This window comes from Pseudonaja textilis, chromosome 9 (assembly GCF_049901715.1).
Source record: "Pseudonaja textilis isolate UNSWEBS1 chromosome 9, rPseTex1.2, whole genome shotgun sequence".
Classification (NCBI taxonomy): Eukaryota; Metazoa; Chordata; class Lepidosauria; order Squamata; family Elapidae; genus Pseudonaja; species Pseudonaja textilis.
The window spans coordinates 7,230,347-7,257,528 of record NC_141998.1 but is presented as its reverse complement, the minus strand read 5'-3'; the positions used below and the strand labels follow the sequence as shown (position 1 = coordinate 7,257,528).

At 43.0% G+C, this 27,182-nt stretch overlaps 2 long non-coding RNA genes across 2 annotated transcripts in view; one reads left to right on the top strand and one right to left on the bottom strand.

The window, feature by feature from the left end:
- The window catches only part of LOC148125026 (uncharacterized), a 62,100-nt gene extending 45,906 nt beyond the window's left edge, over positions 1 to 16,194 (top strand). The window contains exon 2 of the long non-coding RNA XR_015744656.1: positions 16,056 to 16,194. This is a non-coding gene — a long non-coding RNA (uncharacterized LOC148125026). The remainder of the gene's footprint in view (positions 1 to 16,055) is intronic.
- The window catches only part of LOC148125025 (uncharacterized), a 39,702-nt gene extending 19,284 nt beyond the window's left edge, over positions 1 to 20,418 (bottom strand). The window contains exons 1-3 of the long non-coding RNA XR_015744655.1: positions 19,474 to 20,418; positions 19,082 to 19,147; positions 16,064 to 16,184 (exon numbers count right to left, since the gene is read on the bottom strand). This is a non-coding gene — a long non-coding RNA (uncharacterized LOC148125025). The remainder of the gene's footprint in view (positions 1 to 16,063; positions 16,185 to 19,081; positions 19,148 to 19,473) is intronic.
- Positions 20,419 to 27,182: the final 6,764 nt, after the last annotated feature.

Sequence of the window (27,182 nt, the reverse complement as noted above, 5' to 3'; positions counted from 1 at the left end):
CCAATGGGAATGGGGGAATAACGCCCACACAAAGTGAGTGGACCTGAGTGAGAACTCCTTGAGTCCTCAGGACATAACATGAGCTTTTGGACTCATGCTGGAGTCCATCTCCAGGGAACGCCTCTTTACCAGAATATACCAGATGTTCTCTGGAGATGGACTCCAGCGCAAGCACATTCTGATAGAGAGGAGTTCCCTGAGGCTTGGCTCCAGCACAAGTCTGAAAGCTCGGAAGACTAAACCTCTGGTCTCAGTGACCAACCCAAATTGCATCTTGCAAAAAAAAAAAAAATTAACCTAGAGAACCGAAGGTGCTTTTTCAGGAGGCAACTGGACTTTCTTGTTTTTTCCTTTGAAGACATTTCACTTCTCATCCAAGAACCAGGAGCATTACTCAGGTGACCCTGAGGACACAGATAAACCTCCAAGTGCTTCAACGACCCTCTAAAAGGATGCAAATGACCAGGTCTCTGCAAGGAATATAAATCCTTCCATTCCCCACTATGCTTCTTGGATGAGAAGTGAAATGTCTTCAAAAGAAAAAAACAAGACAGTCCAGTTGCATCCTGAAAAAGCACCTTTGGGACATCCATGACCTGGAGGACTGAGAATCTCTACAGAATTTTAACCTAGAGACCTTTTTTAGACATGCCACCATGGAAGGGTATAGTAGCTCTAGATGTCCATGATACAGAGGGATGCTGAAAGCACTGGACTTTTCCCCTTCAATCGAAAAGAATGAACTTCTGAAAGCTAGGTATTTCAAAAGGAATTCTTTATTGAAAGGAAGTGATCCCAGCACTAGTCAAAGCAGAATCTAAGAGGCTTCCATGCATACAGTAATAGATAAAGGGAGTTAGAACCTCTCCCCTTGTTTATATGTGGATTTAGTCAAACAAAGAACTAACATGTTAATTTCCCCCCTCCCCTTCTCTGGGAACTTATCTTAGATGAGTTTCCCAGAGCTGGAATTTTTATGGTCCCTTCTCCTCTTGCTATCTCTCCAAGAGGTGACAAGTTTCTAGACATCTGGCTCCAGTCTTCTAGCTGTATATCATGTGCAAGTTATACAGATTCAATATAAGATTTAATATATTCAGGTTACATAAAAAAGGATTACTTGTACCTACTTCCCCCTCCCTTCTTCTTCCATTGAAGAATGGCAGATACATGGACCTGACAAATGCAACTTTTGTTGTGAGAATTAACATCTGGTGAAACAAATAAAAGCAAATATGACAGAACCTTCCAAAACCATGGTTTGAGTACTGTGCAGCCTTCAGAAGATTTCCTTACATCCTTATCCATTTCCTCCTTTTGACTGTAGAGCTAAAAGCATCTCCCTCAACTCAGCAATAAAGAACATTGCTGTTGTAGTTGAGCAATGAGAGGCTAGACCAGGGCATGGATGCAACTAGACTTTATTGTAGCAATAAAGGACTGAACATGTTAGCTCTGCCTGGAGCAGGCTCCCAGTGATCAGCAACTGGCCGGACCCTGCAGCTGGCTTTTATAGCCGGCTGGCGAGGGAGGCCAGCCAATGAGGGACAGCAAACGCCCCCGCAGCATGAACGGACCTGGGTGGGGACTTTGGCAAGTTCCAGGGACATAACACCCCTTCCCCCCAGATGCGAACACGCATAGTCACTTAAATAAGCGGGCGGTCTGTGCTGGTGCCCCGAGCGCCGTAACTCCAGTGAGTTACCAAGTGTCTCAGAGTTCAAGGCAACCGGTGGGGTTGGTGATGGGGTGCAGCCTCGCCCTGAGGGTTGCACAGGCACCGGCGTTGTGCTTGTGTTTGGTGATGTTGTGGCCCCGTCTACTGGTTCTGGTGGCGGACCCGTTGGGCATTCCCGGTCTACTGCCTGCTCTCCTGGTCCGGGCGGTGGTGGTGGAGCGACTCTGGCGTGGTCTTCGGTGGGAGCTTGGTGTGGCACCTGGGGGTCGACCTGAGCCCACGATCCGACATTGGCGAAGGTACCCTGTCGCTTCCTTAGCTGGTCCAGGTGTCTTCTCCAGATGCGGCCGTCTTCCAGCTGTACTCGGTACGACCGGGGGCCGGTGATGGCTACTATCACTCCTGGAATCCACAGTGGGTCTCCGGCATAGTTCCTTGCAAATACATGTTCCTGCAAGACAAAATCTCTGACCCCCATCATTGAAGCGAGAGGGGTGTCAGGGCAATAATGAGGGTGGAGCCTATCCAACACAGTTCTTAGGCGTCTACCCATCAGCAGTTCAGCAGGGGATTTGTTGGTGACCATGCAAGGGGTCGAGTGTTGGCTTAGCAAGAAACGGGAGAGTCTGTGATGCCAATCTTCTTTGCTGAATCTGGCTAACGCTTCTTTTGTGGATCTAACGGCTCTCTCCGCCAGTCCGTTGCTGGCAGGATGGAAGGGAGCCGTGAAGATATGACGGATGCCAAGATTTGTGGCAAAACAGCTAAATTCTGTTGAGGCAAACTGGGGGCCGTTATCCGAAACTATGGTATCTGGTAGCCCGTGTGTTACGAATAGGCGAGTTAGAGCCTTGGTAACTGCAAGCATGGTGGTCGTGGATAGTTGGGCCACATCGATCCATTTAGAGTATGAATCGACGACCACCAGGAAGGTTTTGCCGTGTATTGGACCCGCTAAGTCAATGTGTAGCCTTGACCAAGGCGCGTTGGCGCTCTCCCACTTTGTGGGGGTGGTGACTAGAGGGGATGGTCTGGATTCCTGGCAGGGCTGGCATGAGCTTACCCACTTGACGATGTCGTCGTCCAAACCAGGCCACCAGACGTAGCTCCGTGCCAACGCCTTCATCCGGACGATGCCCAGGTGGCCCTCGTGTAGTGCTCTAAGACTGGTGTGCGAAGTGAGGCCGGAATAACAACCCGGGTGCCCCACAACAGGCAGCCCTGTATGCTAGACAGCTCCTGTTGGCGGGTCTTAAAAGGTGTGAATTCGGCTGAGAGGTTAGAACCCGGCCACCCCCTCCTCACCCAGTCCAGTACCTGGGCGATGGTTTTGTCCGTCCTGGATTTGGTGGCGATGTCGAGGGCAGTGACAGGAAGGTCGAGCTCGGTGACATCGAAGATGGCATGGACCGGGCTGGGTCTTCTGCTGGAGCTGGCAGGGGCAGCGGCTGAGGCGCTCTGCGTGGCTTAGCGTTTTTCCTGGGCGGTGGATGAGCTTGTATGAATAAGCCGCCAGGAACAAGGTCCACCTGTCATTCTGGGAGACAACACTTGGGGAGTCTGCTTGTCTCCGGAAAGAAGACCCAGGAGAGGCTTGTGGTCCGTGATTAGCTCAAAGTTGTGGCCAAACAGGAATTCATGAAATTTCTTAACCGCGGCCACAGCGGCTAAAGCCTCCTTGTCGATCTGACTATAGTTACGCTCTGTTGCTGAGAGCGTTCTGGAAAAGAAGGCAATTGGTGCCTCGGAGCCGTTGGGTAGTCTATGGCTTAATACGGCGCCAATCCCAAAAGGGGATGCATCCGCGGCTAGTACCAGTGGGAGGTGTGGGTCAAATTGAATAAGGACCGCGTCTGATGTGAGCAGTGATTTGACTGCGCGAAAAGCGGTGTCTTCCTTGTGTCCCCAGTGCCAAGGTGCTTTTTTTATCTAAGAGCCTGTGTAAGGGCTCTGCTACTGATGCCTTGTGAGGCAGAAATGATGCATAAAAGTTCAATAATCCCAAAAAGGCTTGGAGCTCGGCTTTAGTGGTTGGCGTGGGTGCCTCATGAATTGCCTTGACCTTGGACTCTAGGGGGTGAATGCCTGAGGCGTCAATTTTATAGCCCAGAAAGTCCACCTGTCTAGTGGCAATGGCACATTTTTCCTTTTTTAATTTGAGGCCATGCTGTCTGAACCTGTCTAACACTGCTCTGACTCTCTGGAAGAGTTGGGGTCTGTCCCTGGCCGAGACCAATATGTCGTCGAAGTAGGGTACTACGCCAGGGAGGCCTTGTAGTATACGCTCCATGAGGGATTGGAAGATGCCCGGGCAACACTTACGCCAAACTGGAGACGCTTTGCACCGGAATGCACCCTGTGGGTCACAATGGTCTTCAGTTCGGCTGTTTGGTTGTCAACAGGGAACTGTTGATACGCTTGTGACATGTCCAATTTGGCAAAAATGTTGCCAGGCTCAAAGGTATGTAATAAATGTTGAATGACCGGTACTGGGTACGCGCTAACTTGTAGAAAGCGGTTGATTGTTGTTTTGTAATCTGAACAAATTCTCAGGCTGCCATCCTTTTTAAGGGGTGTGACAATTGGCGTCTCCCATTTGGCGAAGTCTGTCAGTTCAATGACCCCTTGCTTTAACAATTTATCAAGTTCTGCGTCTAGTTTAGGCCGAATGGCGAATGGGACTCTGCGCGGTTTCAGCCGGACTGGAACCGCTTGGGGGTCAACTGCAAATGATATGGGGGGTACCATTATAACACCCTAACTCATTGCTGAATACGTCTGAGTAGTCATTGAATAAGGAGTCAGTGTCAGAAGCTGAGACAGCATGGACTCCTGTTAACCCTAGGCCGAGGTAGGGGAACCAATCAAGCCCCAGAAGACTGGGGAGGTTGCCGTTAACTACCACTAGAGGCAGGTGGCCTTTGAAAGCTTTAAAATTAACAAGGAACTTGCCTTTGCCGAGTACTGGAATGTCTTTTCCCTGATAATCCCTCAAGGAGATCTGGCACTTCTGGAGCTGGTTTCTGGAGAGCCTGGGCTGGATTCTCTTGAGGGTGCTCCAAGAGATGATTGAGAGCGCTGACCCCCGTGTCAACCTCCATACGACAAGGCTTACCTTCTAACAAAATGGAGAGTGTTATTTTACTAATAGAGTAGCAAGTGTGACAATTTAGTACTTGCCTTTGGGACCCAGAATGGGAAAAAGAAGGAACCTTTTGTGCTGAGTTGTGCGCGGCCTGGCAGACTCTAGTGATGTGGCCTTTTTTGTGGCAATGGTTACAGATGGCACCCTTGAATTTGCACGTAGCTCTCGAGTGAGGTCCGCCACAGGATAGGCACAGGATGATGTGTTTGGGTGCGCTGTTGGTTTCTAGCCTGGCTCCTGCCTGTGGTTGTTTGGCATGGGTGAGGCGGTGGATGTCTGTTTGATCGTTAGGGTCGTCCTCGTTGACTACCTCTTCTGAATGAATGGTGGCGCAGCTTTGTTTGGGAACGGGGCCTTGGATTTCAGTGGCGGACTGGGTTGCCAGCTCTGCAGCCAAGGCTTCCTCGACGGCCTGGGATAGGTTGAGGTCCTTCCTGGCGAGTAGTCGCCTCTGGAGGTGAAGGTCTTTGACCCCGCAGACGAGCTGATCGAGGAGCATGTCATCAAGATAGTTCCCGAACCCGCAGTGGAGGGCTGCAGTCCTCAAGGCGGCCATATATTGATTGCGGTTTCCTTTTCCGCTTGCTTCCTCATCCAGAAGGTGAAACGCCTCGCGATTTGCGAGGGTCTGGGGAGTAATGGTTGGTGAGAATCTCTAGCAATTCTGGCCAGGGAACATTCTTTAACTCACGTGGAGCGACGAGTGCTGTGGCGGTATCAAAAACGATGGCTCCGCAATAACTGAGGAAGAATGACTTTTTCTGTGCTCCCCAGCATCAGCTAGACCGATAGCGTCGATGTAGTGGTTAAACGATTCTTGTATGACTCCCATTTTTCTTCTTCCGGCTTGAACGGTGGGAAGGCTGGGTTGGATTTCATGATGAGGACTCCTGCGTGATATGCTGTTGAGAAATCTCTCTGGGACAACAAATGGCCCTTGTGCTCTTGTCAGGCTAGTGACTACAGCTCTGGAGAGGCTCCACAGACCTCTCTGCTCTCTCTCTGGGCTACAATTGGGCTAAGCTGCAACGGCTGTTGGCAGCGTTTTGAAATTCGCGCTCCTGGAGAGCGTAGGTGGTGATGGCTTGCCGCCTCTGATAGCGCTTTGAATTTCGCGCCAGCGTAAGTGTCAGTAGCTCGGAATAACAGCACCGCACTGTATTCCGGCAAGAAATTCAAACGACAGCCATTTGAATTTCGCGCTCTTTTTGTGCTGAGCGGCTGCGGCTCGCAGCGCTTCACTTTCCTCTGTAGCTTGCTAACAAGCGGCTACAGACGCTATTACTTTCGCTCTTGCTGACCGAGCTCTCCGGCGGTGCGGCTGCGGTTCAGCGGTTTTAGTGATTTCAGCTGTTGCAAATTGCCTCTGGTAGCCATCCCATCCTCGTCGCCAGTGTTGTAGTTGAGCAATGAGAGGCTAGACCAGGGCATGGATGCAACTAGACTTTATTGTAGCAATAAAGGACTGAACGTGTTAGCTCTGCCTGGAGCAGGCTCCCAGCGATCAGCAACTGGCCGGACCCTGCAGCTGGCTTTTATAGCCGGCTGGCGAGGGAGGCCAGCCAATGAGGGACAGCAAATGCCCCCGCAGCATGAACGGACCTGGGTGGGGACTTTGGCAAGTTCCAGGGACATAACAATTGCGTTGCGTATATGGGTATCTGGTCTGTTTTAAAAACATAGATTGGGGCAGACAGTAAGGCAAGAAGGTTTAAGAATTCATCACAGTATCCAGAACATATTTGTAAGATGTGCAATTTGCAATGGAAGGGAGCAATCTCACTAAAAAAGGGTGTCAAGCCCGAAAGTGAAGCCATTTTAGTTTGTCTTAGTATATATTCTTTTTCTTATTTTCCCTATGGTAGTCATGGGGGGAAAAGTTGCAGGCTTGACACATTCCTAGGGTCGGAGGAGTGGAGATAAAGAGAGTATTATGGCTAGGTGATCTTCTTTCCCGTGGAAAATGAGCTTTCTGGGTTTGGGGGCCTGGAGGTGGAGATTTATGACATCAAGCAACGTATTACTTCTATTGGAGAATGTGACTTTTGGGGTTGTTTCTAACTTCTAATATTGTGGGGTAATTCCGGGTTGGGTCAGATCTGGAATTACCATGGACTTTCCCAATTTGATGTTTTCCTAAATAAAAGAAATATTTTTTAAGATGAACTTTGTTATTTTTCTTTTAACATGGATTTCATTACTTGGAAACCTGACAAAGGGATCGGCAAGCAATAATGGGTTCTACACAGCCCAGTAGCACTTTGAAAAATGATCGTCAAAAGCCCCCTTCCTTCCATATTGCACTTTTAAACCAAAAGACCAACTGCTGCCTTTTATTAAAGAAAGAGCTGAACTAATGTCTACATTTTCAGTACCCTTGATGTATTTTATCAAAAAACAAATATGTGCAGAAATGTAAATTTGCACTTTGCCTTCTATGAATGCCCTTCCTGCAGCCTTTCAAGATTGGAACCCCAATGTATAGACTAGTGTCTTTCCAACTTGGCAACTTTAAGATGTATGGATTTCAACTCCCAGAATTTCTGGCTGGGGAATCTCTGGGAATTGAAGTTCACAGATCATAAATTTGTCAAGTTGGACAAACACTCTGTAGAGGGACATGGGGAAATATTGATAGAGTTTCGATTAGAAAACCTCCAAGATCCCTTCCAGCCCTAGGATTCTATGAGTTCAAATCCTTCTTTTTATAGCCACTTATGTTCAGTTCCCACTATGGCTGCCCATTGTCACTTTATAGGAGAGATGAAAGACATAAACATTAAAATTAATTAATTAATCAATAAAATAAACCTTATACTGTAGATGGAACTGTCTGAAAATACAAGGAGAAGCTATTTCCCATCTTTGTATGGTCCTCTTATGGTGGGATCATATTAATTGATAAAATGCCACATCAATTGTGTTGTCCATTGAATGGCTCTTTTCAGGCAGCTCACAAGACTGAATCTCTCATGACCTGAAATCAAAACTTAAATCACTTGTAATGATAAGTCTCTCTGACTGACAAGGCTATAGCAACCTTTAGTATCAGCAGACAAAACATGACTTTTTTACATGGATCATCTGTAATGACTACATTTACTGAACTAATATGTTTCTGGGTGTTAATAATATGTTGAACAATAAGCTAACCAAATAGATATAATAGACATGGTTAAATCACTAATGGAGCCAAACCTAAGTTGTCTAAATGGTGTTTTGGATGAACTAGTTTCTCGCACATTTTTATATACAACACTATGTTTGCTCTTGATACTACTTCATAATGTTTATGTGGTTTTAGCCTGACGTTTTCCCATGACCTCCGATGGAGTGGCCTTTAGACCATGGTTATGGTTTAGGGTTATGCAAATACAATCCATTATATTTAATTCTACAATACCTGACAAAGCAAACCCTGCTCTAGACTAATGCATGAGCTGCTATTGCAATTGTCATTGTAAATCTCCTTGTTTGGATACGAAGAAGCAGCTTTCCATTTATGATGTTTGAGGATTGACTGCCAGAATGCCTTTGGCAGAAACAAAACTGCTTTGTAAATGAAGCCTAAATTTCTGTAGATTTACACCTGCATCTATGAAAAAATATAACAAGGGAGGGACCCTGCAGAGAATCCCCAACTCTTAATCTTCTGCTTCCTTTAAAGTTTTCACAGTAACTTCCAAAGGCCTTCCTTTTCTTTTTTTAAAACATCTGTATACTGTACTTCCTTGCTGCTCAACAGAGGAGTGGCCTCAAATTTGCAAGCACGTCTGCCTGCATTGCAGCTAAAGGAAGCTGGAACTGGATAGCAAGTGAAAAAAAGTCTATGGTGCCTGTAAAAGTGGCCAACTACTTTTGGGGGGGGGGGATAGAGGAGGGTTGTATAAATTTTATTAAAGTTATAAAGAAAAAAACATAAAAACTAAAATTAATAAAGAGTAAAACAAGTGATGAAAGAAGGGAAGCAAAAGGGAAGAGTGTAAAAAAAGCACTGCAAAAAAAGATCCCAAAGAATTTTCTGATTTGTTCATCAGCAAATATACAAATATGATTATGGTATTAATTCTTACACTATGATTACAAAACAATTTCATTCTAATACTTTTTTTCTAATTATCAAAACCACAAAACCTGAGTGCACATATTTTTGTTTCATGCCAAAAGTTCATAAGGGTTTGCAGTTATCCATAAATATACATACTGTTTTTTCTCAAATCAAAGATGCTAATTTAACCATCTTGGGAGCCTGATAATAGTATAAATTAATTAATTAAACTGGTATGGCTGCCCATCTCAACATGCTGGTTAGGAGCTGAAGTCCACCTACTATATCTTAAAGTGTTTGAAAAACTCTTATTTAGGCAATGGCTCAATGCGTTCTCATTGTGGGTTAATTTAGCAGCCACTGTCAATGTGGGGTAGAACTACATCCATTGGAAGACAAATTTTCTGGGTTCAAGCGTTCTTTCTTTAATTTGCTCTATTTTCCATCACAACACAGTGTCTTAGCCAGTTACATAGATTGAATATCTTTTAAGAAAGGTTTCATTTTTAAAAAATTAAATGTTTGATTCTCTAACCTTGAGGGCCAAAGTGGGACTCTTGGTGCATGTGTGTTTTAAGCAAGGGAATGGATCTCTTTCCTGAAAGCCCCAGTTGCTGTGACCACAATTTGAGCAGCTTAGCAAACCATTTGCTTGAATTCCTTAAAAAATGCTGATGAAATGGGCTCCACTGCAGAATAGTTTACACAAAGCTGCAGACAAGCAGTCTTGGCATGCACACCTGGCTGGTATTCAAAAGAGCAATTAATAATGGGAAATGGAGATGACAGGTGCTTGCAAATAATTATTCTTTCAGACTCTTACCTCACCTTTGGAAGAGCCAATGCAAATGTTCTAAAAATGTCCTGGGATAGCTCTAAGACAAACTCCTTTGGACTTCTGTAGTGATCACCATAACTGAACTACAATGACCCCTTGGGTAACAGTTTCCATTTGCTTTTGTATTCATTCTGCCCAGTGTATTCCCAATTGCCAGGAGAGAAGATAGGTGAAAAATGAAGGGTCATCAGGCTGCAGTCAAAAAAAGAATGTGTAGACAGCTGTTAAACCAGCCTTGTTGCAATGACGAGGCAGTTGAGGTGTTTGATCATGATCAAATGAATCATGATGAACTTTATTGGAGTCTAGTCTTGCATTTATACACATTTTTAGTAATTCTCCAACATTGGTTAACTTTGGTTGTTGCTCAACTTTAGTTACTGTTTAGCAAAGTAATTAACACAATTAATTATCTCTAGTTAAAGTCTAACACATGTTTACTTCCTCTCTCTAATCCTCCTTTACATTAGTGACCTTGTTTGCCTGAGTTGTATTTGCTTTGGAACCTTCATTACCTGAGGTTTGCCATCAAGATAATGACATTCCTGCAATTACAACTCTACATATCCTCATTTTTTATTTTAAATGGAGGATTCAAAGATTTATGAATGTATCACAATTGTAGAGGAGTAAGAGAGGGGAAGTACAAAGAAACAATGCAAACAAATTTGGAATACATTGAACAAAACAACAGGTTATAATTAGTACAATAATAATAATTATAGCATAAAAGAAAAACTGTCTGAGCCAAGACCAATCAGGGAGCCAATTGGTTAGCCACTCAAAAGGTGAGTACTGAGCATGGATATTATTTTGAATGTATGATTGCAAATTGGCAAGCTCATCCTCAATAGTTTTATTCAAAGAATGAAAATTTCTGAGGATGAACATTAGTAGCATATTTATCAAAAAAGAATCACATATCAGGATCCTTAAGCTGACAACCAGTGCATATCGATCCTGTATTAGAGTGATCAGAGGCATTAAAAATAGGAAAATTGTCATGATACATATCAGGAGCTATATTAAGTCCATGCAAAGAAGAATTAAAGGTATCTGACAACCAATACTAATTAGAACAATAACTATAATTCCCTAGTTTTTTTAATATGTGCTGAGCAGTATCATAATCAGACCAATTATGAAGCCAAGTGTGTTTAGCGTAACAACAGAAACACAGACCCCTTGTAAATTGACTAACTTTCAAGTAATGCCAACGAACAGAATTGAATTGCATAGGGGGTTTAGAAAATAGCCAGGAGTGTGAAATAGATTGTAGTTGTGAGACAATAAATGTAGAAGACATGATCAAGTTAGGGGTAAAAGAAATTTGACCAAATGCCATTGGGAGCTCATAGTATAAAGTAATATTTGTGCCATGGGTCATAAACATATATTGGGCTTGACGAACCCACAAATTAGGGTTAAGATGAACCACAGAAGTGTCATTTTGAGTAGAAACATCATTAATCATAAACAAGAAAATACAAAGTAAAATTGTAACAGAATTAGCAGTAATAATAGCAAAAACAGCAGCAACAAGATTTTCAGGAGTCTGAGGTAATGAGGCCTGTTGCAGTTGTTGTTGAGCTTGATATGTAGTAGATTTAACCTGTCCCCAAGTGATGGGTTGCGGGCACTTCAACCTTGGAAGCTGGACTTCTGTGTTCAGATGAAGATTGAAATCCAGAATCAGGTTGTGAAGGTCCTGATGCCATGCCATGATATGGACGAACACAGCGCACTGGAACCCACACTGCTTGTCCAGTAGAAGGATCTTCCATGGCAGCATAACCACAACCCCAGGTGATCAGCAGTGTAGGGCCTTTCCAGGTTGGATCTGAAGCTTGGAGATACTTTATCAAAGGCCTTGCTAAAGATTCAGTAGTTCAAAAATGTAAATTAACAGGTGAGTCTGCAAGAGAATCTAAAAAGGTTAAATAATTCCAAGTATATAATGCTACAGCAATGGGATTTTGAATCTTTCGCAGATGGTAAGGGCCAGACTCAGTTTGTAATTGTTTTTGAAGCAATGCCTTAAAAGTACAATGAGCTCGCTCAACTATAGCTTGACCCTGAGAGTTGTAAGGAATTCCATGCACTAAAGTAATATTCCATTTCTGACAAAAGGTTTGAAATTCCTTACTAATATAAGCTGGGCCATTATCAGTTTTCAACTGAGAAGGCCAACCTATTACAGCAAAAGAGGATAGGCAATGAGAAATAACATCTGAAGTACATTCATGTTTTGAAACAGTAACCCAAAGGAAATGTGAATGAGTGTCAATAGACATGTGAAGATAACAGTATGGCTTAAAGGTTGAAAATTGAGTTACATCCATTTGCCAAATTTGATTAGCTTGAGTTCCTCGTGGATTGACACCCACTGGAAAGGGAACTGCCAGTTGCTGACAAGCTGGACAAGCACAGACAATATCCCAGGCTTGAGATACTGAAATTATAAATTGCTTTGCAAACAATTTGGCATTTTGATGAAAATAAGAATGGCTATCAACAGGATCAACAAGCAAAGACGCAACATCCTTTAAGGATTCATCTACTTTCTGATTTCCTTCAGTCAAGGCATTAGTAAAGGGAGTATGACTCTGAATATGTTCTACATAAAAAAAATACAAGCGAGTTTCCAAACTATTCTTTAAAGATAAAAACAAGGATAACAAATTCTTATCCAAAGAGAGAGCACAATAAGAAAAAAGAAGAGATTGCATAACTAAATACATCTATTGAGTATCAACAATCAAGTTAATAGGTTAGTAATTGAATAATTGTAAGCTAAAATCACAGCAGCCAGCTCAGCACATTGAGCTGAAGTCTGCATGGCAGTGAATTTAGAATACGATTGTTGTTGAATCTGTCAGATGACCATACCCTTTGTAGGTGAGCCATCAGTAAAAACTTTAAGAGCTTTAGAAATAGGATTTCGCACAAAAATGGAAGAAAAGGCCAGATTTAAAGTAGTAGTAACCACTATTCTAGGATCCTTGGGTAAAGAATACAACAAGCTTCCCACATATTGAGAAAAGGCTATCTGATATGATTCTGAAATCATCATCAAATGCTCATGTTCAACTTTTGTACGAGTGAAAGCTATGCTAATGAAATCCTGTCCTGTAAGATGTAAGACTCGTTTACGACCTTTAATAATCAAATCCTCTAATGTTGATTTGATAAGGATAAATATTTCTAGGTGGAGTAGCTGACAAATTAATCCATTCATGAATGTTGACTGCTTGTGGAGAGGCATTAGAATAAAGACATCCTGTGGGTAAGGGTGCAGTGGGAAGAATAGCTAAACAAAGTCCTATTGTTAAGGATGTTATCCTGTCCACATATCGATGTTTAAACTTATTCAATATTTTTTGAAGGCATGTTCTTTGAAGATCAGTTAATACAACTAGATCTCCTGGGGATTGTGCTCCCTTCAAAGACTGAAATTTAAATTTAAATTAAGATGGAACTATTTTAACTTCCAAGGGAAATTTAAACTCAATTTCCTCTTGAGTGATTAAATCAATCCCAGCACTACCAGCTGTGGCTGGGGGGGAGTGAGAGAGACTGCTGGAGGAGTGCAGTAATATTTGCTTCCAATCTTCAGGAATCATTGTATAATCATTTTTTATTCCTTCTACAAGTCCTCTTGTAAAATTACCACTAATCCCATAGTCTGTAACTTCCTTTTTTAACTCTCTTAAGATCTGATAAGGCAGACCCTCCCATTCTGCTACTTGCAGTCCAAGCTGTGGCCCCTGACCAGGATAATATTGTACTGGACAATCAGACAGTAATTCTGCAAGTTCTGTTCCTGAGACAGAGGCATCTTTTTTACAGTTCTCAACCATTTTCTGAAAAGAAGACTGAACAATAGAGTCAGGAGGCTTTTGCCCTGTATCTGCAAGAGCTAAAAGAATTGAAGACATATATTCAGGTGAAGAAGGAGGATAAATGATAACATTAATATAACATGAAGGTGGAGGTGTTAAAAGAGAAAGTTCATTGTGACCAAATTTTTCAATTGCATGTCTACATAAATGCCACACCTGCAAAACTTCTATTTTTGCTCTAGGTTCAGTATGCAATGTTTCCCCTATACGTTCCCAATCAGTTAATTTTAAAGACCCCTCTTTTGGATACCATAAGCACTGAGCTGCAATCTCCTGGACCAGCCTTATGAGATTTTTCTGTGGTACCTGAGTATTATTTTTCTTCAACAAATAGCCTAATTCATCTACATGCTTCCTTTGTTCCTCAGAAAGCGAAGACCCCATACTTACAGAAACCAAAAGGTTGAAGAAACCACAAAAGGTTGAAGGTGCACCAAATCTTTGCGGGACAAAGTAAGAGGGTCCCTGTTCAGGCACCACTTGTTGTAATGATGAGGCAGTTGAGGTGTTTGATCATGATCAAATGAATCATGATGAACTTTATTGGAGTCTAGTGTTGCATTTATACACATTTTTAGTAATCCTCCAACATTGGTTAACTTTGGTTGTTGCTCAACTTTCGTTACTTTTTAGCATAGTAATTAACACAATTAATTATCTCTAATTAAAGTCTAACACATGTTTACTTCCTCTCTCTAATCCTCCTTTACATTAGTGACCTTGTTTGCCTGAGTTGTATTTGCTTTGGAACCTGCATTACCTGAGGTTTGCCATCAAGATAATGACATTCCTGCAATTACAACTCTACACAGCCTGTTTTATATTAACCTTGCAGGTTATTTCTTCTCTAACAGATTAATGATCAACTTTATCATGAAATATCTTTACAGCAACATATCCAGAGATAATATTCCAGTCCATTTTTGGACATGGGAGATGGTTCCTTATTTCTGTAAAGGTATTCTGGGTTTTACACTTGGTTTTTATTTTATTTTCACAGTGAAAGTTACAAAGAGTACTATCCTTTCTGACACTTCTGGAATGATTTTGTAGTTACAAAATATCAAATGTTCATTCCAGAAAGTGCTACAAGAGTGAATCAGCCTGACAATGCAACACGGTTGCAGATCATTCTTATATTCATAACTGAACTGATTTTGGGGGGGGGGGAGGTTTGCATGTAATTACATAGATACATATAGATATATAAATATGTATATATTTATATGTATATACATGTGTTCTATGTATAGGCATTTGTATAGTATTTGTTGTTCTACATTTATATTATACAGTTTGTTATTTTAAATTTCTTCTTGTATATTTGTATGCTGAACAAGCCTTCTAGCATAGTTTATTTAATACTGTTTTGAATAAAATAGTTTCTTAACTGTCCTGGCATTGTCAATTTAATTTTGGATATTTTGAATATCTGAATGTCAGTTCTCTCGTGCTGCATGATGACTGCAATAACGTTTATTTTTTAAAAGGTAAGAATGGAGAATCTGGACTGTTGGTTTTTTAAAGATAATTCCATTTCTACAGCAGGTGCATTGAAGCAGATCCATTTTGCAATTTCTTATCATAATGCCTGCTCTGACCCTAATCCAGCTGAATTTCAATGTATTAATTAGCTTTGACCTTGGCAGAGGACAACTTATGATATTGCAGATGTTGGTGGTTCATGACTTCCAGCATCCCTCACTATTACTTTGATAAAAAATGAAAGATGAGGATGGGTGGAGGTTGCCCATCTCATCCATAGCTCAGCATTCTCTAACTTGATAGCAAATTTCCCCAAATCTTCAATTAACATATCCAGAAGGATTAGACTGGAGACAGATGCTTTTGGTATCTTAAAGCCTCGTGGCACTTTCTCTCTTCCTAAAAGTGTTTTTGACTGACAAAGAGGCATGCTTGTGCATGTGCGCGTGCGCGCGCGCGCACACACACACACACACACACAATCTGTGAAGCCAAGACACTTTTCATTCCTTATAATCAAGAGCAGACTCATTAAAGAAAAAGTAATCATGCATTCACTCCACAATTTTCTCTCCCCAAAATAATGAAGTTGGAACGTTTATTTACTTATTTTGCAATGTGTGAAAAAAGAGTATTTCAGGGTCACTTCAAAAGTACCTGCAGTTTCATGAGATAGTCATCTCTATCTGGAATGTGCTATTAGTACAAGCTGCAAATTTAGGATACATTTTAAAACATTTTTAAAACGATGCTCATGTCTGACTTAGGAGGAATGAGTGATATCTATCATTCTAAATATAAATGAAATCTCTAAGATGAATTATAAATTCTGGCTTTTCTTTTGCCCATACTAGGAAGTTGACTTAAATGACAAATCACAGATACTAATTTTACATTGCACCAAATGGAATGCTTTCTAAACATGTATGTAGTTTGAATAAGTCATCATAAAATTTCAGAGATTCACTTTAGCAGATGTCTATGTCTTGGTCCAGGCTGGAGAGATTGAAGCATCTCACATTCAGATCAGTTATCCATTCCCCAAAGATGCCACAGCCTTCTGACTTTAAGAAGTGGACCTCAGATTCCTTGACTCGGGGGAAAAAAAAGACCTTATGGAGTATTCTCCAGTGTGCTTAGAGAAGCCAGAATCCACATGAAAAGGACAAATATTTGTGACAGAAATTAAGATAACAGAGTTTCTAGGCAGTGGCTATTAAAAGGAGTGGCTATTAAAAGGAGCACAAGCTCCAGACTCACAAGTCTGTGCCTCCAAACCTTGCTAGAACTTCCAAAGCTAACCTCAAAGTAGCAAGATAGGAAGGGGACAGACAAAAAAAAATACTAAGGAAATAATTATAATTGCTTTAATTTTAATAAAAGTCTCTGTTTTAACATGCCATTTACTTAGCCTAAAAAGATTATTATTAATATCTAATGTAAACTGTCCAAGCAACAACTGACTTAGTGCTCTCCGTGGTCCTGAAGCCTTCACCTCAATACTTATAAACTGGATCACTATCTCCATGTCCAGATTTTAGTTATGTCAGTAGTTATGCAACTTCTGTGTTTTTCCAAGTCCCTGCTGGTTGCATTAGAGTTATGCAAAATCACAGAGCTTGTTGTAAGGTCAAACAAGTACACTTCACAATAAAAACTACTGAAGTGTTGCCTTTTTTTGAAAGTGAAAGCAGCAACTTTTATGGAGTGTAGATTCTAGTCATGGATTTTTCTTTTCATTGAAACCAGGCTTAAAAATAAGTCTACTGCGATTCTCTTCTTGTCTGGTTAGAAACCTATTCCATTTATTATTTGAAAGAAAGATGTTTGCAGTTGATAACCCTCAGTGATTAAGATACTACCTGTCTACAAAACAGGGACAGTGTAATTGTTGATGCTGTGGACTGGCTATGGGGAGATCCAGGTTCAATTGCATTTTTAGGCTTCAAAAACACATTCCGTGGGAGAGTCACTTTCTCCCGGTCCTACAAACAGTACCTTGCAGGACTGGTCTTGTGGGGAATAATAGAAAACAGAAGCACACTAAGTGGAATTCTATTTCTGGACAAGATTTTCCAGTGATTCAATGTCATGCAACAGTATTCCATGACCAATAGTTAGCAATCAAAGAGAGTGTTTATCCAACAAGCTTTATGTAGTTATTAAGTGAATACATTTTCTGGGGTTACATAATACAGTGAATCATAAAATACCAAATAGACTGAGTTCATGTAGCTTGCAAATGCAACACACACTCTCTCTCTCACACACACACACCTATGTGATTTTACAAATGTCTAAGTACATTGTGCAATGCAATTACTATCTTTTTAATTGCATCAGTCAACTGTATTAAAAAGTATGGAAAAAGATTAATTTTTGGAAATATACTGTATAATCATGATAACTATGTTTTTTGTGAGTGAAAAAAGGTGGTTAGGTGATCTAACAAAATACTTGAAAATTGGTAAAAGCAGGAAGAACCTCAATATGATGATGACTTGTATAGGCATAAAATGAATCTTGGGACTTTGGGTACTATTTTAATAATCCATTAAAATCTCTATTGGCATAGATAGGATGAATATGTGAATACTTTGAGAGGGAAAATAGCATTGACAAGTAATGCCTCTTTGCTGCTGTGTACAAGGTTAAAAAATATGAGAGGGATAATTTGTATTCTGGAAGAAAACCAGCTAATTTAAAACCAGGAGAGTATTTTAGAATTTAATAATATTGTAGACTGGAAAACATAAACTAGAAGTCTGATTTAAAGTAAACACTTTCATAGGTTTAAACAATGGTGTTATCTGAAGATCTTGATACCATCTGAAAAACTGCTAGAATAAAGTTAAGGCAATATTCTGCTAAAACAGCATTTTTGCATTAGCATTTAATCTGAATGAGTATCACAGACCTATCTAGGTCATTCTTATTAATTGTTGTAAAATAATCACTTATTTAACAACATAGAATGTTGCTGTTTGAATACATCTATAGGACACTAGGCAGGAGAAGGTGATATAAGTCATAGTCCAAACAGTTGGTTTATTGTTTCACTATTACCTTTGAGTGAAATATAGTTTTCACCCATCAAAAGGCTCAATTCTTCAATAATGTCCATTTTTGTTTGTGCTGGAAAGCTCTCTATAAAGTACAGTAACTTTAAAGCAGTATTTATCAGCTTTGGCCCTTTTAAGATGTCTGGACTTTAACTCCCAGAATTCCCCAGCCAGCATAGCTAGGGTGATAATCGGAAGCATATTACAAAGTTTAAATCATGTCTTTATTAAAGGACAATTGGAAATTCTTTTCAAACCAAGACAGCCACACCTTTAGTTTTTGTTGAAATATTTGTGAGATAGACCTGTCCTACTCATTTTTTTTATTAATAGTGATGTATCCTGTTCCATTAAATAAGTCTCCTATAGATAAGCAATATCTGCCCTTAATTATAATAAATATGCTAAGATTACATTTGTTCCCTTGGGTTCTTACAATCATTTTACATTAAGGCTAAGTATCTTCATTCTCAGTTGGATTTGAATTTGGAGGCTGGGCCTAAAGTAGTAGACAGTATAGAACAGCTTCATTAATTAAGCTTAATTAATAAATTATTTAAGTCCCTTGTAATAACACAAGGGACACAGTGGCTCAATGGCTAAGATGCTGAGCTTGTCGATCTGAAAGGTTGGCAGTTCGGTGGTTCGAATCCCTAGCACTGTATAACAGTGTGAGCTCCTGTTACTTATTCCAGCTTCTGCCAACCTAGCAGTTCAAAAGCATGTAAAAATGCAAGTAGAAAAATAGGGATCACTTTGGTGGGAAGGTAACAGTGTTCCGTGTGCCTTTGGCATTTAGTCATGCCGGTTACGAGGAGATGTTTTCAGACAGCGCTTTGTAACAGAGATAAGCACTGCCCCCCCAAGAACTGGAAACAACTAGCATGTATGTGCAAGGGGAACCTTGACTTTTAATAGCTTACCTCACAATATCTCCCAATTTTTCCATCCATTTCCTATCAGTTCAGTTGTTGATAATGAACTGCACTCTAAATTAATGCAAAGATAAAACATGTTGTAAAATAGTTAATGCCCTTCAAAACACAAAGATGGTAAGTGAATCAAGGAGCTCTAATAACATGTCTTTGGAGACGCTGTTATCAGCATGTTCACAATTAATTCTGCTTGTACATGGTTTCGAAAACACTGGTGTTGCTTCATGAGACGGTACTTAATCTTTCTGATTCTTCCATGACAGTAGCAAAATTATCTCTTGGATCAGGACAAAAAAAATATAGGAAGAGATGAACTGACATTGAGAAGCAAAGACAAACTGAATTTTTAAGGAGAAAAACTGGAAAAATTTCAGTAGTACCCCTGATCTCATCCATCTTCTATCTAAGGGGCTGCCACAAAGAGGGGGTCAACCTATTCTCCATAGCATCTAAAAGCAGAACAAGAAGCAATAGATGGAAACCAATAAAGGACAGAACCAACCTAGAACAAAGGAGAAATTTCTGACAGTTAGAACAATTAATCAGTGGAACAACCTGCTCCAGAAGTTGTGGGCGCTCGAACACTGGAGGTTTCGAAGAGGAGATCGGACAACCATTTGCTGCTTGAGCAGGGATTTGGAATAGAAGACCATCCAACCAATAACATTCTGTTATTTTTCGATGTTTTCTCTTTTTCAACTTATACCAACCTTTCCCAGGATCAACAATTTTTCTCATATGTTTTCTGCTCATGTTGCTTGCCCCAAATGCATGAACTTTTTGCTTCAACCCCTTATGCAAAAAAAAAAAAAAAAAGCAATCATACATTTTTTCAAAATTCACTGATCAGTGCTTCTTGCAATAACTCTCAGCAAACATCTCCAATTTCATATTTTGAAGAGATATTCTCTCATGCTTATGTCAAGCTTTCATAGCCATACACAAAAAATCACTGCTATAGTTTGTTGTTGCATAAATGTCCTGTATAGGCTTATGTAAATCTGCTATCAGCTTTCTCTGAAGGATTAACATTATCTTTATTTTCTAGCATGCTGTTCATTACTTTATTCTTGAAAACAAGAAAACAAAGCTATCTGCCACCTTCTGTTCCTTCCCATTACCTTAATGAGAATTTACTAAGCAGGCTGCTTCAAATTAACATTACCACATTTCTATTTCACTTTGAGGCCATCTTCTTTACTTTCATCTTGCAAAGTGGTATAACCTGCAGCATTATTTTTGGTTCGGTTGTCTTTTTATCCAAATTGTCATTCTAGATTAGATAGATGGGGAAAAAAAAACATACTGGTTAAATAAATATGAGGGCAATAGGTTTCTTTTTATTTTATTTTATTTTATTTTATTTCATTTGATTTGTCAATAGCTTATAAGATAATAGAGGTAAGAGTAAACATAAGTATAAATACAGGAAATAGGTATCAATAATTGGGAACAACAGGACAGGGACAGTAGCAGAGGTGGGATGCTACCAGTTCAGTCCAGTTCTGCCGAGCCGGTAGCTCCAAAGATCGTCTGAGACCAAACTGGTTCTCTTTGATGATCTGCTGTTGGGCCCATCCACCCACATGGACTGCCATACTGGGAGCCTTTATTTCCTGGTTTTGAAGCACAGCCATTTTGTGCGGCACAGCAGATTGCCCCACATTGAAGACACAGGAGAGTGCAGGAGTGCAGGTGAGCAGGAAAGCCTCTGTGCATGCACAAAGCACACATTCGGCCTGTGCATGCATGCAAAGTATGTGCGCAGGCACAAAGCGTGCCCACCAAGCCACACCCACTGAACCAGTGGTAAACCACTTTGAAACCCACCATTGGATGGTAGGCATGATTGTGCGTGTTAAATTTGGGAAAAGAGAGGCTGAACCAGAGCATGAGTGCAACAATACTTTATTATAACAATAAAGGGCTGACCGTGCTTGCCACGCCTGGAACTGGCTCGCAGCGATCAGCAACTGGTTGGACCCCGCAGCCTGCTTTTATAGCTGGCTGCTGGGAGAACCAACCAATGGGTAAAGGGGAGAACGCCCGCAAAGTGAATGGACCTGAGTGAGAACTCCTAGAGTCCTCAGGACATAACACCCCTTCCCCCAGATGCGAACACGCATAGTCTTTGAGGTAGGCAGGAGGTTTATGTTGGCGCCGGAATGGCGCAGCTCTGGAACGCTGACTGTCCGCTCAGAGTCTGTCTGGGAAGGCAGAGCCGGGTGAGTGTCACCGACGTGCCCCTCGGTTCGGGCAGGCCCGGGACTCGTAGGGTTGGTCACTGGGGACGTGCTCCCGTAGACTGGATCGGGCTGGTCCACCATCTGGGCGCCGCTGTCCGTGCTCAGGTTTTCTGGACTGACTGTTGGTGTGTACTGGTCGCCGGGAAGGATGTGGATGTGGGGTTGATGCTGAGACCTCCCGTCGCTTTGTGATTCTGGGTCCCTGCTAGTGTGGGTGCTGAGGCACCTACGCAGCTGGTCCAGGTGCCTTCTCCAGACCCGGCCGTCCTCCAGTCTGACCCGATACGACCTTGGTCCGGTGATGGCCACGATCTCACCCGGGATCCACAGGGGGTCACCAGCGAAGTTCCTCGCAAATACTGGCTCCTGTAAGATAAAATGTCTAACCCCGATGTGGAAGCGAGGGGAGAGTCAGGGCAGTATTGTGGGTGAAGTCTGTCCAATACAGTCCTCAGACGCCTGCCCATCAGGAGCTCAGCTGGGGACTTGTTGGTGACTGAACATGGAGTTGAATGCTGGCTCATCAGGAAACGCAAGAGTTTGTGGTGCCAGTCATCCTTACTGAACCTAGCCAGGGCTTCTTTAGTGGTCCTGACGGCCCTTTCAGCCAATCCGTTACTGGCAGGATGAAATGGGGCTGTGAAAATGTGGTGGATACCCAGGTTGGCAGCGAAACAGCTGAACTCGGTTGATGCGAACTGTGGGCCATTGTCGGAGACAATGGAGTCGGGTAGCCAGTGTGTAACAAACAGGCATGTTAATACGTTGGTGATTGCTTGTGTGGTGGTCGTGGATAGCTGTGCAACGTCAATCCATTTAGAATAGGCGTCCACGACCACTAGGAACATCTTCCCGTGCAAGGGGCCGGCCAGGTCGATGTGAATTCTGGACCACGGAGCGCTGGCGCTCTCCCATTTAGTAGGGGTGGCAATAGGAGGAGCAGGACGGGATTCCTGGCAAATGTTGCAGGAACTTACCCATCTGACAACGTCCTCGTCAAGGCCTGGCCACCATACGTAGCTGCGTGCTAATGCCTTCATTCTCACGATGCCAGGGTGTCCCTCGTGCAACGCCTCCAGGACTCGGGCACGTAGTAAGGTCGGGATGACCACTCGAGTGCCCCACAGTAGACAGCCCTGCAAACTGGACAGTTCCTGCATGCGGGTCTTGAAAGGTGAGAATTTGTTTTCAACATTGCCACCCGGCCACCCCTCCTCACCCAGTCGAGCACCTGGGCGGCGTTTGGTCTGCCTTGGTTTTAGCAGCAATGTCAAGGGCAGTGATGGGGAGGTCCAATTGTGTTACCTCGAAAATAGCGTGGACAGGAGCGGGGTCTTCAGCCGGGCCGGCAAGGGACAGCGGCTGAGAGCGTCAGCGTGGGACAATGTTTTACCTGGCCGGTGTATGAGTCTGTAGGAGTAGGCTGCTAGGAAGAGGGTCCATCTCGTCATCCTAGGAGAAAGGACTTGAGGGGTCTGTTTGTCCCCAGCTAGCAGGCCCAGGAGGGGCTTGTGGTCTGTGACCAGCTCGAAAAAATGGCCAAAAAGAAATTCGTGAATTTTTTCACTGCTGCAACAGCTGCTAGAGCTTCCTTATCGATCTGGCTGTAATTACGCTCTGTTGCGGAGAGCGTTCTGGAGAAAAAGGCAATGGGAGCCTCAGCGCCATTGGGAAGCCTGTGGCTTAATACTGCCCCGATTCCAAAGGGGGATGCGTCTGCTGCCAGTACTAAAGGAAGGTTGGGGTCGAATTGAATAAGTACCGCCTCTGACGTGAGTAGTGATTTCACGGCGTGAAAAGCATGGTCTTCTTTGTGCCCCCAGTGCCAAGGTGACTTTTTATCCAGTAATCTGTGTAGGGGTTCAGCTACTGATGCTTTATGGGGCAAGAAAGACGCGTAAAAGTTCAATAGCCCCAAGAAGGCCTGTAGTTCAGTTTTGGAGGTTGGAGTGGGTGCCTCGTGAATTGCCTTAACCTTGGACTCCAGGGGGTGAATGCCTGAGGCGTCAATTTTATAACCCAGAAAGTCCACCTGTCTAGTGGCAATGGTGCATTTTTCTTTTTCAATTTGAGGCCATGCTGTCTGAACCTCTCTAACACTGCTCAAACTCTCTGGAAGAGTTGGGGTCTGTCCCTGGCCGAGACCAAGATGTCGTCGAAGTAGGGTACTACTCCAGGGAGGCCCTGTAAAATCCGCTCCATGAGGGATTGAAAAATACCTGGGGCAACACTTACGCCAAATTGGAGACGCTTGCATCTGAAAGCACCCCTGTGAGTGACAATGGTCTGGAGTTCCGCTGTTTGGTTGTCAACAGGGAACTGTTGATACGCTTGAGACATGTCCAATTTGGCAAAAATGCTGCCAGGTTCAAAAGTGTGTAATAAATGCTGAATGACGGGCACTGGGTAAGCGCTAACTTGTAGAAACTTATTGATTGTGGTCTTGTAGTCCGAGCAAATTCTCAGGCTACCGTCTTTTTGAGGGGTGTGATAATGGGCGTCTCCCATTTGGCGAAATCTGTTGGCTCAATGACCCCTTGTTTTAATAGTTTATCCAATTCAGCATCTAGTTTTGGCCGAATAGCGAATGGGACCCTACGCGGTTTTAGCCTGATTGGGACTGCCTGGGGTCGACTGAGAACGATATTGGGGTACCGTTATAACACCCCAGCTCATCGCTGAATACATCTGAGTAATCAGCGAATAAGGAGTCAGTGTCTGAGGTTGAGACAGCATGGACTCCTGTTAGCCCTAGGCTGAGATGGGGAAACCAATCGAGCCCCAATAAGGTAGGGAGATTGCCGTTAACTACCACTAGAGGTAGGTGACCTTAAAAGCTTTAAAACTGACAAGGAACTTGCCTCTGCCGATTACAGGAATGGTCCTCCCCTGGTAGTCCTTCAGGCTAAACTGGCACTTCTGGAGCTGGCTAGTTGATAGGCTGGGCTGGAGCCTCTTGAGGGTGTTCCACGAGATAATTGAGAGCGCTGACCCAGTGTCAACCTCCATGCGGCACGGTTTACCTTCTAAGTAAACGGAGAGAGATTTTACTAACAGTGTGGCAAGTGTGCTTGGCACGGTGATGTGTGCGACAGTTCAATACTAGCCTCTGCGGCCCCGAGTGTGAGACGGGGGGTGCCTTTGTGTTGAGCTTTGAGGGGCTTGGCAGACTCTCGCGATGTGCCCCTTTATGGCAGTTATTGCAGGTGGCTCCTTTAAACTTGCAGGTGGCCCTCAGATGAGATCCACCACAGGTTAGGCACAGGGTGATGTGCTTGGGTGGACCGATGTTTTCTTGTTTGGCTCCTACCTGCGGCCGTCTGTCGTTGGAGGCGGTGGACATCTTTTCATCACTCAGGATTCCTCTGCTACCACCTCCTCGGAGTGGACTGGAATTGATGTCAGCTTGGCAGTCGGGCCATGGATTTCGGTGGCTGAGTGCGCTGCCAATTCTGCTGCTAAGGCCTCCTCGACTGCTTGTGCGAGATTGAGGTCTTTTTTCGCGAGGAGGCGCCTTTGAAGGTGTAGGTCCTTGACCCCGCAGACTAGTTGATCGAGGAGCATGTCCTCCAGGTAGGTTCCAAACCCACAATGCAATGCTGCTGTTCTGAGAGCGGCCATATACTGATTAATGGTTTCCTTGTCCGCTTGCTTCCTCATACGGAAGGTGAATCTCCTGGCAATCTGTGAGGGCCTGGGAGAATAGTGGTTAGTGAGGATTTCAAGTAGCTCTGACCAAGGAACGTTTTTCAACTCACGTGGAGCCCACGAGGGCTGTGGCAGTATCAAAGACGATGGCTCCACAGTAGATCAGGAAATACGATTTTTCCGATGTTCACCAGCATCAGCAAGCCCAATTGCATCGATATAATGGTTAAAACGGTTCTTGTATGATTCCCACTTCTCCTCATCCAGTTTGAACGCTGGGAAGACTGGATTGGAGTTCATGGTGATGGACCGGTGGAACAACCTGTGGACAAAATCTCTGGGGCAGCAGAAAAATGTTCTAGTGCCTGTGGCAGGCAAGTGATTTCAGCTCTGGAGAGGCTTTTCGCAATCCTCTCTCTCTCTCTGGGTTAGCCACGTTTGGCCGTCAGCCGTTGGTGGCGTTTAAATTCGCGCCTGTGTGGGCATCAGTGACTTGACTACGACACCGTGCTGTGCCTTTTAGGTTTGAAATTCAAATGACAGCCGTTTGAATTTCGCGCCCTAAACAATGAGCGGCTGCGGCTCGCAGCGCTTCACTTTCCTGTAGCTGGGCTAACAAGCGGCTACAGACGCTTCTAACTTTTCGCTCTGACCGCTCTCTCTGGCTGCGGATCAGTGTTCGCCGATTGCTTGCTGGCCGCTTTCTCTGTCAGCGGACCAGCGTTTGCTCTTTTGTTTGCTCTTTTTGCTTGCTGACCGCTCTCTCTGGCTGCGGATCAGCGTTGCTCTTTATCGCCGCCGATCGCTCTCTCTGGCTGCGGATCGGCGGGTTAGTGACTCAGCGGTTGCATGGTGCTTCTGGTAGCCATCCCATCCTCGTCGCCAGTGTTAAGTTTGGGAAAAGAGAGGCTGAACCAGAGCATGAGTGCAACAATACTTTATTATAACAATAAAGGGCTGACCGTGCTTGCCACGCCTGGAACTGGCTCGCAGCGATCAGCAACTGGTTGGGCCCCGCAGCCTGCTTTTATAGCTGGCTGCTGGGGAGAACCAACCAATGGGTAAAGGGGAGAACGCCCCCGCAAAGTGAATGGACCTGAGTGAGAACTCCTAGAGTCCTCAGGACATAACAGTGCGCTTATGCACGCCCCTTACATACCTCTTAGGAATGGGGTGAGGTCAATAGGAGTGGGGGTTTGGGGATGTAACAACAGAGTCAGGTAGTGTGTTCCAGGCATTAACCACTCTGTTGCTGAAATCATACTTTCTGCAATCAAGTTTGAAGTGGTTTACATTTAGTTTATATCTGTTGTGTGTTCTTGTGTTATGGTTAAAGCTGAAATATTCATTAACTTTTAAGACATTGTAACATATGATTTTATGTACTATGCTTAAGTCCAATCTTAGCCAGTGTAGTTCAAGGTTGTTTAAGCCTAGAATCTCAAGCCTGGTGGTTTTGCGAACCGAGGAGTGTAGTACTCTTCTTGTGAAATATTTCTGGACATGCTCAATTGTATTAATGTCTGATATACAGTGTGGATTCCAGACAGCTGAGCTGTTTTCAAGTATTAGTCTAGCAAAGGTTTTGTATGCCCTAGTTAGTAATTCAGTAAAATCCTTCTCTTGCTCCAGGTCCTATTCATAAACACCCTTCTTCCCTAAACTCAATTCTTCCTTGTTCTTCCATAAAAGATCCTTAGCAGAATATTTGCCTTACTATTTTAACAAGTTGACATGATGCAGCCAAAAATGTTGGTATAGCCAAATTCTCCTTTTATTCTCTTGTTCTATTCATTATGCATCAGATTTCCTCTTCTGTTGTCTTTTCTGCAAACTGTGATTTAATTTGGCATTCCTCTGCTAATGTATGCCTCTATGTTTCTTTGTAGAGTCTAAGCAAAATTTTGCTTGACTAAGGAATTAGCTTGATAATTTGCAGATATTTTTTTCATCTAGCCCCTTTCTTCAATATTTTTTCCACAAACAGTAGCTTGGGTCATAATTCCTGACAAAGAACTGTTAACACTTTAATTGCCTCTTCAAGCCTTCATTTGTGTCTGGTGTTTTTATATTTGATAACTGATTACCTCTCACCTTTCATTTTAATGTAATTTCCTAAGCAGGTTTCTATCACGCTATAATTCCATTTCTAAAGTGTCTCAGTACAGTGTTTCCATCTTCCTTCAAACTTATTT